General features: G+C 45.8%; 1 pseudogene; it reads right to left on the minus strand.

Annotated features, from left to right (window-relative positions):
- Positions 1 to 3,294: 3,294 nt before the first annotated feature.
- LOC139836032 (uncharacterized) lies at positions 3,295 to 4,846 on the minus strand (annotated as a pseudogene).
- Between the last annotated feature and the right edge of the window lie 12,936 nt (positions 4,847 to 17,782).

The raw sequence follows: 17,782 nt of genomic DNA on the forward strand, positions 1-17,782 counted from the left end.
GATCGGAGGGCGTGATCCAGAGAGAAGGAGTGCAATTGTTGGGGATGCAATTGGGGAAAAGGGCGGCGACATACGGGGAGAGAGAGAGATAGAGAGGAAGTGTGGTGGCGTGCGCAGAGGATCCCGAGGCCGCGGTGGTGTCGTCGTCGTCGTCTCCCGCAGCATGGAGGAGGAGTGCTCATCAAATGGAAGAGGAACAGAAGATAGAGGAAAAGGAGAAGAGGAAGGATAGGAAGAGGAAGGAAAGGAAGAGGAAGAGGGGGAGAGGAAGAGGAGAGGGGCTGCAGGCTGGCTGTTTCCTTTTTGATTTTGACGAATCTAGAAAATCGGTAAACGGCCGTAGGCCGTTAAAATCGGATGTAAAATTTTCCGTAGATACATTTTCATATAAAAAACGTTTTCATCGGAGGTCGTATGCAACCATAAAAGCCAATTTACCGAAACATGACGCTATTTTGCAAAAAAAGTCAAAATTCTTGTTTGTTAATTTTGCTAACAACTAGATGCCATAACCATTGGACATCTCGAAGGATTTTATTTTTTTAAATTTCTATCATTTTCTTTTATTTTTTCGAAAACTGAAAAGGTGATCAATGGTGGGTGTGTGTGGGGGGGGGGGGGGGGGGGAGGGTGGAGAAAAAATATAGTGGTGCGCCGGTGGTAATCAATTTACCACCAGTGTCCCACTATAGAGGTGCACCGGCGGTAAGGCGGCTCAGATTTTTGCCCTGGTCCGGGCCTGGTCTACCCTTATCCCCGGCGCACCGATTTTTCGCTGTGCCGGCGCTATTTGGGCACCACCGACGCACCAAATATTGGTGCGCTAGCAGTAATATAACACCGACGAACTGTTTTTTTTTGTTGTAGACATATCGAAGTTGACTCATCGTATTGAGCTACTTTTTTCATAAAATTTTGTTGCAGGAGATCATTTGGAACATCAAGAATATCGTGCGTCTCTGCAGAGACATGTCCCTCAATGTTCTGTATGGAGCCCATTGCATGTATCACAATAATGATTCTTGCTTAATGCTTGGACTAGACTTGACCTCTGAGTAATTTCCCAAAACAATCTATTCTAGCATTGTGAACCTAACAGTTTGCTACAAGATGCTTATTGTGCACTACGGTGTACTCGGGTTTCTCTCGAGCCAACAAAGTCCAATGTAGCGATCTGGACTGAACTCGGGAGAGATGGAGTCTGCCGACGGCCGCCAGCCGTCGGCACAGCACGGAAGGCCGTCGGCACAGGCTGTGCCGACGGTGACCGTCGGCGTAGCATCGTCGGCATAGTTCTGGTCGGGGACTGCCCAATCACCGTCGGCACAGACTGGCCGTCGGCATAGTATTTCAAAATTTTCAAATTTATTTTCGAAAAAAATATTCAAATTATGTTTTTTGAAAAAAAAATTTATTTTTTTTCACTTTTCTTCTTCTTCTTTTCTACTTGTTAATCTTTCACAATCACACTTAGTACACCTAATCTTAGATCAAATTGCACTTGTGGCCAAACTTCTCAGTTGGTCACCCATCCTCGCACTACTCCCGTCCCGGCACGCTTAACTTCTTGGTTCTCTTGGGATGAGCTTCCATGAAAGAAATGACACCTTGTTGTTAATACTATCATATCAATCATATTAACCCTTTGATCGTGATGCCACACCTCTATATTTTTGAATTCTAAACAATTACTTAAGTAAAAACAATGAATATATATATATAAATAATAATAATATAGAATTTCAAAAATAATTAAATAATTTTATTTTTTGTCTTTTTTATTTAATATGGAATAATTAATATCAGTAAATGCGAATTTGGCAAATAATATGTCTAAATTGATCAGAAAAATGAGAGGAATACAAATATGACATCCATATCATCTTTTGAACCTACAAACTTAATTTACCCAAAAATCGTGAGCATTAGATCAAGTACCTCTAGTTTAAATTTGACCGACTTTATCGAAAATGAGGTGAGAAACGGCCTCGGTATGGCATAGTTTGCCGAAACGAGGTCATATTTGGCACGTGTGTAGGCCCTAGGATGGGAAGCAAGACCCCGGACGCGGATTTCTAATCCGATCCATAGGCGACCATTTTTCATTTTTAGCGTGCCCAAAAGGTTTTTATTGTGAAGCAGCTACATGGGGCGCATTTTATTATGACGTGAAACCTTCGTGCGGTGATAGCAGACCACCTACGCACCACCTATCACATGCCATGTGCACGAGTTAGCTTTTTGGGAACCCGTACGGCTTTCGGCGGTGTCCCACCGAATCCGCTCGAAACTGACCGGATTTGAACTAGGGGTCAACTATCCGTCGCTCCAGAAATTCCAGAAAAAATGTTTTTAGTTCTACGACGCATCATTATATATGCTAATTTTTGTCCGTTTAGTTTGTTCGCGAATGGGTGCACCCGCACGCCCGGTACGGCGATACCGCATGTCCCGGGGGCCCTGTTTTGGCCAGATGGCAATTTGAACGAAGTCAAAAAATCCCACGGAGCCGCGTGGCGTCATTTTATATGTCATAGTAACTATTCCGTTTGTCAAAATTGGGATACGGCAATTATTTTGAAAAACCCTTCACGAAAAGGGCTATCACGTCTGGAGTTCTATGGATTTCAGGGGAAATGAGGTGGGAAACGGCCTCGGCATGGCATAGTTTGCCGAAACGAGGTCATATTTGGCACGTGTGTGGGCCCTAGGATGGGAAGCAAGACCCCGGACGCGGATTTCTAATCTGACCCACGGGCGACCATCTTTTCATTTTTAGCGTGCCCAAACGGTTTTTATTTGTGAAGCAACTACATGGGGCGCATTTTAGTATGACGTGAAACCTCCGTGCGATGATAGCAGACCACCTACGCACCACCTATCACATGCCATGTGCACGCATTAGCTTTTTGGGAACCCATGCGGCTTCCGGTGGTGTCCCGCTGAATCCGCTGGAAACTGACCGGATTTGAACTAGGGGTCTTCGTTTCCCTTGGCCTCCTCTTCGTTGGTGTATAAAAGGGCAGCCATTGCTTCCTCTTCTTTGAACCAGCTAGCAGTTCTGGCCATAGGGCGGACGAAAGTGTAACAACCCTAAGGCGACATGGAGAAGCAAGGCGAGGTGGAGGGCGTCCACGGCGAGGTGGATGTCGTTGAGTTCAAGTATTTCTCTAACTAGAGACTAATAAAACAAAAAACATGGACTCGAGATGTTGAGTTCAAATATTTCTCTAATCTACCATTACAACTCATGTTGAGTTCAAGTACTCAATTGCCCGCTCAACATATTCTCTGTCAATCGTCAAACGAACCGGTAGAAGACCTTGTCTCTCTAGTGCTTTTTTCTTCAAGTGAGGAACCGCGTAGTGGATAGACCCCTTGTGCTTGATGATCTCTCTCATGCACGCTTGATGACTCAACCAGATCCTATTGAGCCTTTGATGGGGGTACTCAGCTAGGGATTGATTAACCTATGACACATGACATGAAAAACTCAAATCAGTACATAAACAAATCAGTATATATCACATAAAAAAACTGAAATCAGTGCAATACCTTTTGGACAATCTCGGGTAGGGTCTTGGGCATCTTTCTATGGAACATTGCTTGAATTGAGGCAAACCAACCAAGATCTAATATGTTTGTGTCCGGAGAATTAGGTGGTTGGTATATTATCCTAATATCCCAACCACCCCTAGCAGCTTCCTGTAAAAAAAGTGGATCATCTGGTTTTATATGAGTCTTAGCATTGTCCTTCTGTACGTAGATTGTATTCCATCTATCGCTCTCAGGCCACTTCCCCTTGATAGCCGGCAGTACATATTTCACTAAGTACTCTCGGATTTTCTCCCTGTCCACTTTATCTGCAGGCTTCAGCTCCCATGCCCCCCTCAACCTATGGATATAGAAACAAATATAGTCAAACATAGCACAAAGTAGTAAATAATGAGAACAAATTTTTTTAGCAGAAAGTAGTAACAAGAACAAGTACCAACCTATTCTGACTTCTCTTTTTAGCTTGCACCCACTCTGTGTAAGCCCAAACCCCTATCTTGCCATCAAACACACAATTGCCTTGAGCATCATACCTTGGTCTAGCCATTGCGGACAAGAACATAATTTTTTGAATGTGGTTTTTATTTTTGCATTCCCGGTTTGGTGCCTCCTCTCTATGACTCAAATACATGTTCTGGGTCTTCCGCGTGCGATAAAACCATTTCTCATCTATATGAACCACATCCATATCAGCCCTAAATGTGGGATTAATACCACCTAGGGCTGTTATGCTACATCGCTCAAGATGCATAAGAGCATACTCCAGACGAGCCCTTTGATTTGCATCAGTCAAGGCGGGCTTCAATTCACTTGTTATTCGTCGAATTTCCTTCATCTTCAACCTATCATTGACATGTCGAAAATTGACAACAATTAAGAATGTTGACATGTAGAAAATTGACATGTACAAAAATGACAACAATTCAGTAGTATAACTCTCACCTCCGCCAAACAGTCGTAGTTGACATGTTCAGATGTCCAGCGACTTGTTCTAATGTTGTTCTCTCTCCAGGTGGGATGGCCTCCAATGCATCTATGTTTAAATTTATCTTTTTCCTTCCTGATTTGAGCTTCCGATTGTTTTTTACCCCTGTAATGCCTCCACCATTTTTAGCCTGCTGCCATACCCTTTGCACTATTCTCCTAGGACATTCACAAGCTAGTGCAACAGCTTTCGAAACTCCATGCTTCAACCTATTACCCCTACCATTACGGGCAAGGATCTCAGAATATATGTGTCGCTTTTCATCTGTACGGTAGTGCGTTCTTGTCTCCTTGTTCGACATAACATCTGAATGCATTGGACAGAATAATTAATTAGAGAAGAAAAAATATTGAATATTACTGAAACACACAATTGCCATCGAAATGTGCTTACTCAAATCGAGAGGTTCTTTTTGGGTTTGAACATGCTCTTGACTAGGAGGGTATTCATCAGCATGGTCAAAATTTGGGTTGTATCCAACCCCTCTGTAGCCAATTGTACCCTCATTTCCACCAATACCTTGTAATAACAGAAAATGAAGCATATTAACCATGAGATTTTAGTTGATAATGAACATGAAAATTACTTTGTATGTTCACAAGGCCGAACCTGTGGTGTTCTCCCCGTTCATCATGTTCTGCCCATTGTGTCCACCAAGACCGCTTCCAGTTCCTTAGAACATGAGTACATGATCAGAAAGAGGAGCAAAAACTGCTTGATGATCTACGTGACTAGAAGAAACTTGCCATGGGTTTATACAGCAACAATTAGCAGTAAAAGGAACAAGAAACTTGAATCAAGAAAACAAGATCAGAAAGAGGAACAAAAACTTGATGATCTACGTGACTGCAATCTGCACCAGCAAATCATGCAAGTCAAGAAAAAAAGATTTACAAATGTGCAAAGCAAGTACACTGGAGCACACATACACATGAGCAAGGGGCTTGAGTACGCACTACTTGCAATGTTCAACCATATTGCAACCAATATGTTCTTACTAAGCCGAGAATTTAAAAGCACACACGCATTATTCTTTAAAACCAAAACTGAGGATTTACGCGTGCATATCACTCACTGGTGGAAAAACAGGCTTCGGGTGAGCCCCATAAGTCGCGATGCTGCAGAAACCGCGACTAATGGTACCTTTAGTCGCGGTTCGGGAGGCGAACCGCAACCAAAGGCCTGGGCCCAGGGCGCTCGGTGGCCAGCCGGTGCACGTGGGGGGCTTTAGTCGCGGTTGGCCAGGCCAACCGCGACTAAAGGTGCCCGAAGGCCTTTAGTCGCGGTTGGCCAGGCCAACCAGGACTAAAGCCCCTCCCCTATATATACCACCCAGCAGCCAACACTTAGCCATTTGGTGCCATTCTCTTCACAAACTTCACAAGTGGGTGTTAGGTTTGCTTTTGGTTCCTCTTATGCACATAAGGTGTTTGATGAAATGCCCCAAGAGCATGAAACAAACATGATATGAAGTGTTGGAGCCACACTTGAGCTTTCTCATTTATTTTTCCCTCCTCGATCGCGGTTAGCAACTTGAACCTTTGATGTGTCGTTGATAAAATGTGCATGTGTGTGTAGTTCATTGTTTAATTTATATTGTTTGTAGCTAGTTAGTTTAACAAATGCATGATGGTTAATTATATATTTTATATTATAATAATGCAGATGAATCGACAATGGATGTACGGTAACCGACTCTCCGGCGAGTTCAGTGCGGGTTTGAAAGATTTCCTCGTAGTGGCTAATGCGAACAAGCAGGGGGGTTTTGTTATCTGTCCATGTGTTAACTGTAAGAATCAGAAGGGTTACTCTTCCTCAAGAGATGTTCACATGCACCTGCTTCGGCACGGTTTCATGCCAAGCTATAATTGTTGGACCAAGCATGGAGAAAGAGGGGTTATAATGGAAGAAGATGAAGAAGGGGATGATTTCATCGATGAAAGCTATCTTGCTCATTTCGGTGATACTTTCATGGAGGATGCTGAAGGTGAAGGGGAAGGTGAAGGGGAAGGTGAAGAAGAGGCACGTGATGATGATCCCGTTGATGATCTTGGTCGGACCATTGCTGATGCACGGAGACGCTGCGAAACTGAAAAAGAGAGGGAGAATTTGGATCGCATGTTAGAGGATCACAGGAAGGCGCTGTACCCCGGATGCGATGATGGTCTGAAAAAGCTGGGCTGCACACTGGATTTGCTGAGATGGAAGGCACAGGCAGGTGTAGCTGACTCGGCATTTGAAAACTTGCTGAAAATGTTGAAGAATATGTTTCCAAAGAATAACGAGTTGCCCGCCAGTACGTACGAAGCAAAGAAGGTTGTCTGCCCTCTAGGTTTAGAGGTTCTGAAGATACATGCATGCATCAACGACTGCATCCTCTACCGCGGTGAATACGAGAATTTGAATGAATGCCCGGTATGCATTGCATTGCGTTATAAGATCAGAGGCGATGACCCTGGTGACGACGATGTTGAGGGCCAGAAACCCAGGAAGAGGGTTCCCGCCAAGGTGATGTGGTATGCTCCTATAATACCACGGTTGAAACGTCTGTTCAGGAACAAAGAGCATGCCAAGTTGTTGCGATGGCACAAAGAGGACCGTAAGTCGGACGGGGAGTTGAGACACCCCGCAGATGGAACGCATAATGGAGAAAGATCGACAGAGAGTTCAAAGATTTTGCAGCTGACGCAAGGAACATAAGATTTGGTCTAAGTACGGATGGCATGAATCCTTTTGGCGAGCGAGCTCCAGCCATAGCACCTGGCCCGTGACTCTATGCATCTACAACCTTCCTCCTTGGTTGTGCATGAAGCGGAAGTTCATTATGATGCCAGTGCTCATCCAAGGTCCGAAGCAACCCGGCAACGACATCGATGTGTACCTAAGTCCATTAGTTGATGAACTTTTACAGCTGTGGGGCAGACCTGGTGTCCGTGTGTGGGATGAGCACAAAGAAGAGGAATTTGACCTACGAGCGTTGCTTTTCGTAACCATCAACGATTGGCCTGCTCTTAGTAACCTTTCGGGACTGTCAAATAAGGGATACAATGCATGCACGCACTGCTTACATGAGACTGAAAGTGTACATTTGCCAAATTGTAAGAAGAACGTGTACCTTGGGCATCGTCGATTTCTTCCGAAAGGTCATCCGATAAGAAAGAAAGGCAAGCATTACAACGGCAAGGCAGATCACCGGCCGAAGCTGCGGAACACACTGGTGCTGAGGTATTTGATATGGTCAAGGATTTGAAAGTCATCTTTGGAAAGGGTCTGGCGGACAATCAGTTCCGAAGGGAGCTGACGGGCACGTAGCCATGTGGAAGAAGAAATCTATATTCGGGAGCTAGAATATTGGAAAGTCCTAGAAGTCCGCTCTGCAATCGACGTGATGCACGTTACGAAGAATATTTGCGTGAACATCCTAAGCTTCTTGGGCGTGTATGGGAAGTCAAATGATACAAAGGAAGCACGGCAGGACCAGCAAAGTTTGAAAGACCACGATGACCGGCATCGGAACGGTTTCAAGGTCGTGCCAGCTACGCTCCGACTAAAGAAGAGAAGGTCATCTTTTTTGAATGCCCGAGCAGTATGAAGGTCCCGTCGGGATTCTCGTCCAATATAAAGGGAATAATCAACATGGCGGAGAAAAAGTTCCAAACCTGAAGTCTCACGATTGCCACGTGATTATGACGCAATTGCTTCCGATTGCTTTGAGGGGCTCCTGCCGGAAAAATGTTCGAGTAGCCATTGTGAAGCTATATGCATTCCTCAATGCAATCTCTCGAAGGTAATCAATCCAGAAGTTCTACCACGGTTCTGAGAACGATGTGATCCAATGTCTTGTCAGTTTCGAGTTGGTGTTCCCGCCATCCTTCTTCAATATTATGACGCTCCTCCTGGTTCACCTAGTCGATGAGATTTCCATTCTCGGTCCTGTATTTCTACACAATATGTTCCCCTTCGAGAGGTTCATGGGAGTATTAAAGAAATATGTTCGTAACCGTGCTAGGCCAGAAGGAAGCATCGCCAAGGGCTATGGAAATGAGGAGGTAATTGAGTTTTGTGTTGACTTTGTTCCTGACCTTAAGCCGATTGGTCTTCCTCAATCGCGGCACGAGGGGAGACTAAGTGGAAAATGCACGATCGGAAGGAAATCAATGATATGTATGGACGGCCATTCTACAGTGAAGCACACCACACAGCTTCTGACCAATTCCAGCTTGGTGGCTCCGTACTTTGAGAAACACAAGAATATTTTACGCTCGGACAACCCCGGGAAGCCTGAATCCTGGATTAGGAAGGCCCACATGGAGACTTTCGGCAGTTGGTTGAGAAAACATTTAATGAGTGACAATAAGGTTGTAGATCATTTGTACATGTTGGCCAAGACACCATCTTCGACTATAACGACTTTCCAAGGGTACGAGATAAAAGGGAATACATATTACACGATCTACCAAGATAAAAAGAGCACCAACCAAAACAGTGGTGTCCGCTTTGATGCAGCAACCGAGAGAATGGGCAAAAGGTCACATATTATGGTTACATAGAGGTGTTATGGGAAGTTGACTATGGCGCCTCCTTTAGGGTCCCTTTGTTCGGGTGCATATGGTTCAAGGTAAGTGGCGGTGGGGTACTGGTGGACCGGCAATAGGGAATGAGAATGGTGGATTTCAACAATCTTGGTTACCTTGACGAACCATTCGTCCTAGCGAAAGATGTCGCTCAGGTTTTCTATGTGAAGGACATGAGTAGCAAACCGAGGAAACGGAAAGATAAGAAAACGATCGGTACATCATGCGATGATTCAAAGCGCCACATTGTTCTTTCAGGGAAAAGAAACATCGTGGGAGTGGAGGACAAGACAGACATGTCAGAAGATTATAATATGTTTGCTGAAATTCCGCCCTTCAAAGTGAACACCGACCCAAGCATTAAGTTAAATGATGAGGATGCTCCATGGATACGGCACAATCGTAAGCAAGCAGGGACACAAGGGAAGAAATGATGTGTAATAATTTATTGTACCAAACTTTGTTGAATGAATCATGTGAATTATATTACCCGTGATGTGTTTGGTGTCCATTTTCGAATGATTCAATTGACTCGAGATAGAACTGATGATACATGAAATTTGGAGTGACTAAGTCATACTCCTGCATACATGAAATTTGGAGTGACTAAGTCATACTCCTGCATACATGAAATTTGGAGTGACTAAGTCATACTCCTGCATACATGAAATTTGGAGTGACTAAGTCATACTCCTGCATACATGAAATTTGGAGTGATTTAGTCATACTCCTGCCTAGGCGTATAATATGCATACTCGTAGTCTTCATAGCCGCCGCCGTTGTACTGGTAGTCGTTGCCTGCTAGGTTGCCGGCGTCGTCGTCGCTTCTTGTCGTCGCTGTCGTCGGGCGGCGCTCGTGGCTCGAATCGAGGGTAGCGCGGGCGGGGATATCGCCGGCCGTGATGTAGTCCATGACGCTCTGCAGTCCGACCGTACCACCATAGCCGACGGCCGGCCTCGTGGAAGTTTCCGGAGGCGCACCGTCCTCCTCATACTCACGCGAGCGCCCTCTCACGCCGATTGATGAAGAAGGCGTCCCAAGTATGCTGGTTATCGGGATGCCGGCGGGATTCATCCGCTGCTCCGGCGTGAGGTCGAGGTAGTAGTGGTTCGTGATGGCCGCCCGGCGCGCGGTACACGAGGGACGGGAGGGACCGGCACGCCGCCGGCGCTAGGGCTCCGGCCAGCGAGGGACGCGGTAGCCCGGAGGGCAAGGGTAGTTCGAGGCGCAAAGCTCCTCCACCTGCTGGTAGGTTAGAGTCGGTGCGGTGGAAGCCATGAGAGAGTGATGAGAGATTGTAGAGATGATAATGCTGGCCAAGCCGGGCTACCTATATGTAGTGACAAATGGCGGGAAAAATGGGAGCGGGAAGACAGGAGGCGGGAAGAAAGAGGCGGGGAGAAAGTGGCGGGAAGAAATTGGCGGGAAAAAATTGGCGGGAAGAAAGAGGCCGGAAGAAATTGGCGGGAAACAATTGGCGGGAAGAAAGAGGCGGGAAGACAGGGAAGAAATGGCGGGAAGACGAGGAGGGAAGAGGGGGTCGGCGGAAAGAGGCGGGAAGAGGGGGCCAACGAACTTTTGAATTGAATTAGTTTTATTTTTATGAATTTTTGATAATTTGTATTTTTAAAATTTTGAATTGAATTAGTTTTATTTTTATGAATTTTTTGATATAGTATATGTATTTTAAACATTTTGAATTGAATTAGTTTTATTTTTCTTAATTTTTTGATATATTATTTGTATTTTTAACATATTGAAATGAATTAGTTTTATTTTTCTGAATTTTTTCATACATTATTTGTATTTTTAACATTTAGAAATGAATTAGTTTTTTTTTCTGAATTTTTTGATATATTATTTGTATTTTTAAGATTTTGAATTGAATTAGTTTTATTTTTATGAATTTTTTGATATATTATATGTATTTTAAACATTTTGAATTGAATTAGTTTTATTTTTCTTAATTTTCTGATATATTATTTGTATTTTTAACATATTGAAATGAATTAGTTTTATTTGAATTAGTTTTATTTTTCTGAAATTTTTTGATATATTATTTGTATTTTTAAGATTTTGAATTGAATTAGTTTTTTTCTGATTTTTTTGATATATTATTTGTATTTTTAAAATTTTGAATTGAATTAGTTTTATTTTTCTGAATTTTTTGATATATTATATGTATTATATGATTTTCAAAAAAGAAAAGTATTTTCAAAAAAGAAAAGTATTTTCAAAAAAGAGCTTTAGTCGCGGTTGGCCTGGCCAACCGCGACTAAAGGTCCTTGCGCGCGGGAAATTAAAAACCGGGCGAAAAACCCTTTAGTCGCGGTTGGGGTCACCAACCGCGACTAAAGTAACCTTTAGTCGCGGTTGGCGACCCCAACCGCGACTAAAGGGGGTCCCTATAAATACCTGCGCGCCGCCCGCAGGCGGTTCTCACTTCGTCTTCCTCGTTCGCGCCGGCCCCTCCTCTTCTCGACTTCGTCGCCGTCAGGCTGCCGCCGTGCGCCCTCGACGTCTCGCCGCGCCGCCCGTGACCGCCGCGCCGCCGCGCCTCCTCTTCTCGATCTGTCGCGGCCCGGCCGTAAGTGTCACCGTGGCGCCGCTGCCCTGCGCGCCGGCCCCTCCTCTTCTCGATCCCGCCGCTGACGCCGCCGCGCGCGCCGCACCCGTGACGCCGGCGCTCCCGTGACCGACGCCGCTGCGCTTCTCCTCTGGGCCACGGCCGTGACATTGGCGCCACGCCGGCTGCCGCGCACCGCACCGCCGCACCGTACCCGCGCACAAAGGACGAACAAAAAGAAGTTTTAGAAAAAAAATTAACAAAAAAAAAACAGTTTTTAAAATTTGCAAGAATTAGTCCGGATTTTTTCCTTTTTTTTTGTTATGTTTGTTATTTTTAATTTTAACTATATACTTAACAAAAAAAACTTAAAATTTTGTAATTAACTATAACTTCAACTTAACAAAAAAACTTAAAATTTTGTAATTAACTATAACTTCAACTTAACAAAAAAACTTAAAATTTTGAAATTAACTATAACTTCAACTTAACAAAAAAACTTAAAATTTTGTAATTAACTATAACTTCATATATAAAAACTTAACAAAAACTTAAATTTTGTTAAGTTTTGGCCCGTCTTCTCCGCGAGCCTCGACACGCGCCGTGACGCGCCGCCGCCGCTGCTCACGATCCGTCAGCGCCCGCCCGATTCTTCGTCCCGCGCGCGCGCGGCGCGTTCACTTCGTCGTTATGCCGTGGTGTGTCGCCGCCGTACCGTCGCCAACGCCGTCAACGCCGTCAACGCTACCTCTATTCATAAAAATGTAACGCCGCCGTACCGTCGCCAACTTAAAAAGAACTAAAGTTTTGACTTAATAAAAATGAACTAAAATTTTGACTTAATAAAAATTGACTTAATAAAAAATGAACTAAAATTTTGACTTAATAAAAAATGAACTAAAATTGTAACGCCGCCGTACCGTCGCCAACGCCGTCAACGCGCCAACGCTACCTCTATTCATAAAAATGTAACGCCGTCAACGCTACCGCCTCTATTCAACGCGCCAACGCCAACGCCGTCAACGCGCCACCGCCACCGCGAGGGTTATGTGTCCTCGTCACCGCCACCGCCCTTTCGCCACCGCCCTTTCGCCACCGCCACCGGTCTCTCGGTCACGCGGTCACTGCGTCCCCCCTCTCGCCTCCCGCTCGTCGCCCTCTCTGTTTATATGTAGAAGAGATGTGATAATGCATATACACAATTAATTTGTTTTGACTACATGTTTTCAGGACTGACATATGGCGGACGATAGAGCTGACCCGATTCTGGACAACTATGATCCGGACGCTGAAGACCATATGTTCGGCATCATAAAAGGCGATATTCTATATGTGCCGACCGGAGAAGAAGAAGATGATATCTCTTCTTATCTGAACCTTGAGGGTGAAGATGAAGGGCGCCGTCAGCAAGCAGATGATGCCGAAGAAACGTCGATAAACGACGATCTTCAATTGGAAGTAGCAACCACCTCCGGCGCCGAGGTATATATATATACATATTGAGCGTCTGGTGATACAAACTAACTGATTTGAATAAATGTGTGTGTACTAACGCGCGCGACTCTCTTTCTTATTTTAGCCCTCGGCCGGATCGTCGAAAAAATCGAGTACGTCGTCAAAGCGTGGCGCAACCAAGACGATGAAACCAAACGAAACATGCACCATCGATGTTGTCGATGAACAAACCGGCAGGCCGCTGGAGCCCAGCAAGAACGCCACCAAGTTTGTCAGCCAATGCGGAGCCGTTGTTAGAGACAACGTCTCGATCACCGTCAAGGAGTGGAATGAGCCAAAGAAGGCACGTCTTGGTTTCACTTTTGTCGATAAGAGAACAAAAAAAGATTGCTTCAAGAAGCTTATGGAACATTTCGTTCTACCTCCGGAATACCGCAGATACGATGAGGCGGGTAACAAGATTCAGGAAAACAAGGAGAGGTGCAAGCTAGTCAAACAGTTCGCTCTTTCTAGGATGGCCAACGCATTCCGGAAATACAAGCAAAATCTAGCCCATGACTTTGTCAAGCCGGGCAAGACTCCGGATTTCACAGGACAATATGAGAAACTGCAACATGATTGGCCAGAATTTGTGAAGCAAAAGAAATCGGAGCAGTTCCTTGAAATATCGAAAAAAAATAAGGAGAATGCGGCCAAGAAGGAGTACAATCATATCATGGGGCCAGGAGGGTATCGCTTTTGGCAGCCTAAGTGGGAGAAGATGGAGAACGAGCTGAGGGCGAGGAATCCGTCCAGGTACGGAGGGATGGGACCCAAGGGCCAAAAGCTGGTGGTACGGGCATGGGGGATCGCTGAACCCGGAGACAGGGGAGTGTGTTTATCAGGGCAAAATAATTACACCCACCCAAAAGCTTATTGAGGCAATGAGGGAAGCTCAAGAGGGGAGGATCAAGTTCAACAGAGAGAACGACGCCCTGACAAAAGCCCTCGGGAATCCTGAACACGGAGGACGTGTACGAGGCATGGGGCCCATTCCGTGGAAAGTAGGGTTCCCCCAGAACGATGACCCGTACGGTTACAGAAGCCGTAAGAGAAAGATGGATCGGGATGCAGATGTTGTGGCGAAGTTAGTAACGGAAATGGATGTGATGAAGAAAACCGTGAGTGTACTAGTCGCCGAAAGAGATGCAGCTCGAGCGCAGCATGAAGATCATCCAATGGATCTCGGAAGCCAGCAGCGGAGAAGAAGCAGCGTGGCTTCCACGGAGGCCTCACCGGCTGGTGCACCGACGATAGAAGTTACTGCACCGGAGCCTCTGGTGGTCGAAATTACTGCACCGGAGCCTCCTCGCTACCCCGTGGACGATATAAAGGAGATGAAAGCATGTCTTCTGTATTATCCTATCGGGAACATGTCCATGAAGGTAGCCATCGGCAGTGCTTTGCCACCTGGAGCACTCCACCACAACAACCCCATTCAAGATGGCTATGCTCGTGTGACGGTGGAGGAGATAGTCCAAGGGTTTGAGGACCTGGACATTGACATTGCTACACCTGAAGGGGTGAAAAGACTTGGAGATGTCAAGCGCCAGTTCATTCTATGGCAGAAGAAATTTATCAAGTTTCCAGGCGAGGCGCCAACAAGTCCACCCCCCTACGGTGGTGGTGGTGGTGGCGGTGGCGGTGGCGGTGACGGTGGCGGTGGCGGCGGTGGTGGTGGTGCTTCACCTACACCTCCTTCACGTCAGCCGACGCCGCCCCCCAATTCACCTCCGGCGGGTAAGCAGACGCCGCCCCCCAGTCCTCGTCCGGCGGGTGATCAGCAGACACCGCCCCCCAATCCACCTCCGGCGAAGAAGCAGAAGCAGTCCTGGGTTATTAACCCGGACCCTTATGTACCTAGAACCACAAAGATACCAGAGCCATCACTGAAGCCTCTCATCCCGAGGCCTTGGGAACTTAGTGTCGAGGAAAATGCAGCGGCCGTGGCTGCTCAGCATGAGAAATGGAAGGAGGAGTGCAAGAAGAAAAGAGAGGGCGAGCCCAAGCCAGTATATTCTGACAAGCAAAAGCAGTGGGCTAAGTCATTTTTGAACACACCGTCCCAAGCCGCGAAGAATCTGCGTGACGACTATTTACGTGAACTTCGTAGGCAAGCACTCACGTTCAAGAGGAACCAAGAGTTGGCGGAGAAGAAAGCCTTGGAGGACGAGGCCGAGACAAAATTAGAAAGGGGGAAAGAAGTTGCCCAGCTCGGGGAACAAAGTAAACAATCGATCGCCCCGCTCATAGTGCAAGCCGCCGATCCGGATGCCCCCGATATCATAGCAGCTGCGGCAGCACATGGATTGACTGTAACGAGTGCCAGAGAACAAGCGGCCGACTTAGGTATCACTCTTCGTGCACTGCTAGGCCTTGATGAGGCGCCAATGAAGGACGTAGTATTTACATATGTGAAGAATGGCCCTCTCATTGAGCCTGCGCAGGAAGAGGATCTACCTCGACAAATGAAAGGTCTGCTAAATTGGTACAAGGGTTACATAAAACATAAAAACGCCAAAGACTATATCTATGCGGAAGTTAGATATGAGCATCACTTCAAACATTACTGGGTACAAATTCATCTGAGTGAATTGTTCCAGCTATTCAATCTGCGCGACCTCGACAAATCTATCATCAGTTGCTACGTTCTGTAAGTGATTTATTAATTTCTACCCCATCTCGTTCATTGCCTGCACTATATATATATATATATTGTCCTAACTATCTTGTTGTGTACTCTATTATGCAGAATGAAGAAGCGGGAAATGCGAATAAGGAACATCCATGATATTGGGTTCATTGACCCACACATCGTTAATTCACATGTGTTAGAACACCACCCCGCCGACGTGGAGGATGACCAGTGGCGGTTTATTAGAAAACAGCAACAGAAAAGTGATATTCTATTTCCTTACCATTTTGGGTGAGTGTTTCTGTCTTGAGCACATTCTCTTTTGTTTACTCCATGCATGGTATGTGGCTAATCGATGAGGTATGCATGATTGTGCATGTATCGTGTCCGCGAGTTCCACTGGATTCTTATGGTAATTAAAGTTCAGACCTCCTCAGTTCTCGTCCACGACTCTCTGAATATGGATCCGGCGCTTTGGGGCGACATGAGAAAAATGATGCAAAAGTAATTATTTTCATTCATTTGCGCTCTATATCGATCGGCCTATTTCGTTCATCATTTCCTAATATCAAGTAACTAATTAATAACTCTCTTGTTTATTTAATTTTCTTTGCCTCGTAGGGTTTGGAGACGGTTCGTAGATACCAAGGTCGGTGAATTCAAAAAAGAGCTACATTTTAAAATGGCGGTGCGGACGATCGGGGATATTCAGCCACCGGGGACCAATCTATGTGGATACTATGTTTGTGAGAGGATCCGGAGATACTGCAATGAGCGGGACCAGAAGTGTGAGAACAACATCCTGAGGAATAACCTCCGAAAGACGCTTAGTCCAGAAGCTCGCTTCCGACCACTTCAAGAGGAACTAGCTGGATGGTTGGCGAGGGAAGTCATCGATCCTAGAGGAGAACACCATTACGATGACGTAGAACTTTATATGCACCAGAATTTGTAACTAACTTGTTCAAAATTGTATATGGTCATCCGATATTGAATATATATTGTATATGGTCATCCGATATTGAATATATATTGTATATTCCTCTTGAATTCTTTTTGGTTCTAATTTCAAATTTGTTTGAAATTGTACATTCATATGCATGTATGTAGTACCGTAGAATATGTGAAACTCCTTCAAAATTAAAACCCAAAAGAAATAAAATAATACAAATTAAAAAGAAACCAGATTTAGGGGGAGGGGGGGCTAAACCCTAAACCCTGCGGAGGCCTTTAGTCGCGGTTGGCCAGAAGAACCGCGACTAAAGGTCCTCCGCCCTGGCGCTCGCCTGCGGCCCACGTGGACGGGCCTTTAGTCGCGGTTCATAAGGAACCGCGACTAAAGGGGGGGGCCTTTAGTCGCGCTACTTTGGTCGCGGTTGCGCCACCGCGACTAATGGCAGTTGCCAACCGCGACCAAAGCCCCTTTTTCCACCAGTGACTCATAGTCTAGGTAATTAGTTTAAATGCAAGAACCTCTGGTATATCTGCAGATCCACTACAGAAATAAAAGGTGTTTGTGATGCATGTGACAAGCAAAGCTGAGAAAGGTTTAGTGTACTACAAGTGTGCCGTGCATTGGAAACAACGTTTTCTAACTAGGAACTTGCTTAATATGAAGATAAATTGCATGATCTACGAGAGTAGAGGGTTAGGGTTTACCTTCTGTGCTCCCACCATGGGAGGATCCTTCTCTCCGATTGCCACCGGCGCCGGTACTGAACGTGAAGCCCAGGGACTCGCTGCCGCCGCCGCCAAACGATATCCCGCCGCCACCGCCAAACGAGATCCCGCCGCTGCCATTAGCCAGACTAAAACCCACGAAAGAAGATCGTGCGCTGCCGGCACTGCCACTCCCGCCGCCGATGGAGGTGGCCCAGTTAGACGAACCGGCCTCATTAGGTGCCGGAGGGCGAGATGGCCGGGGTAGGCCGACGCGTCGCCGTGGGAAGGTTGATGGACCCGCTGCCACCCG

This window comes from Lolium perenne, chromosome 1, assembly GCF_019359855.2.
Source record: "Lolium perenne isolate Kyuss_39 chromosome 1, Kyuss_2.0, whole genome shotgun sequence".
Lineage (NCBI taxonomy): Eukaryota > Viridiplantae > Streptophyta > Magnoliopsida > Poales > Poaceae > Lolium > Lolium perenne.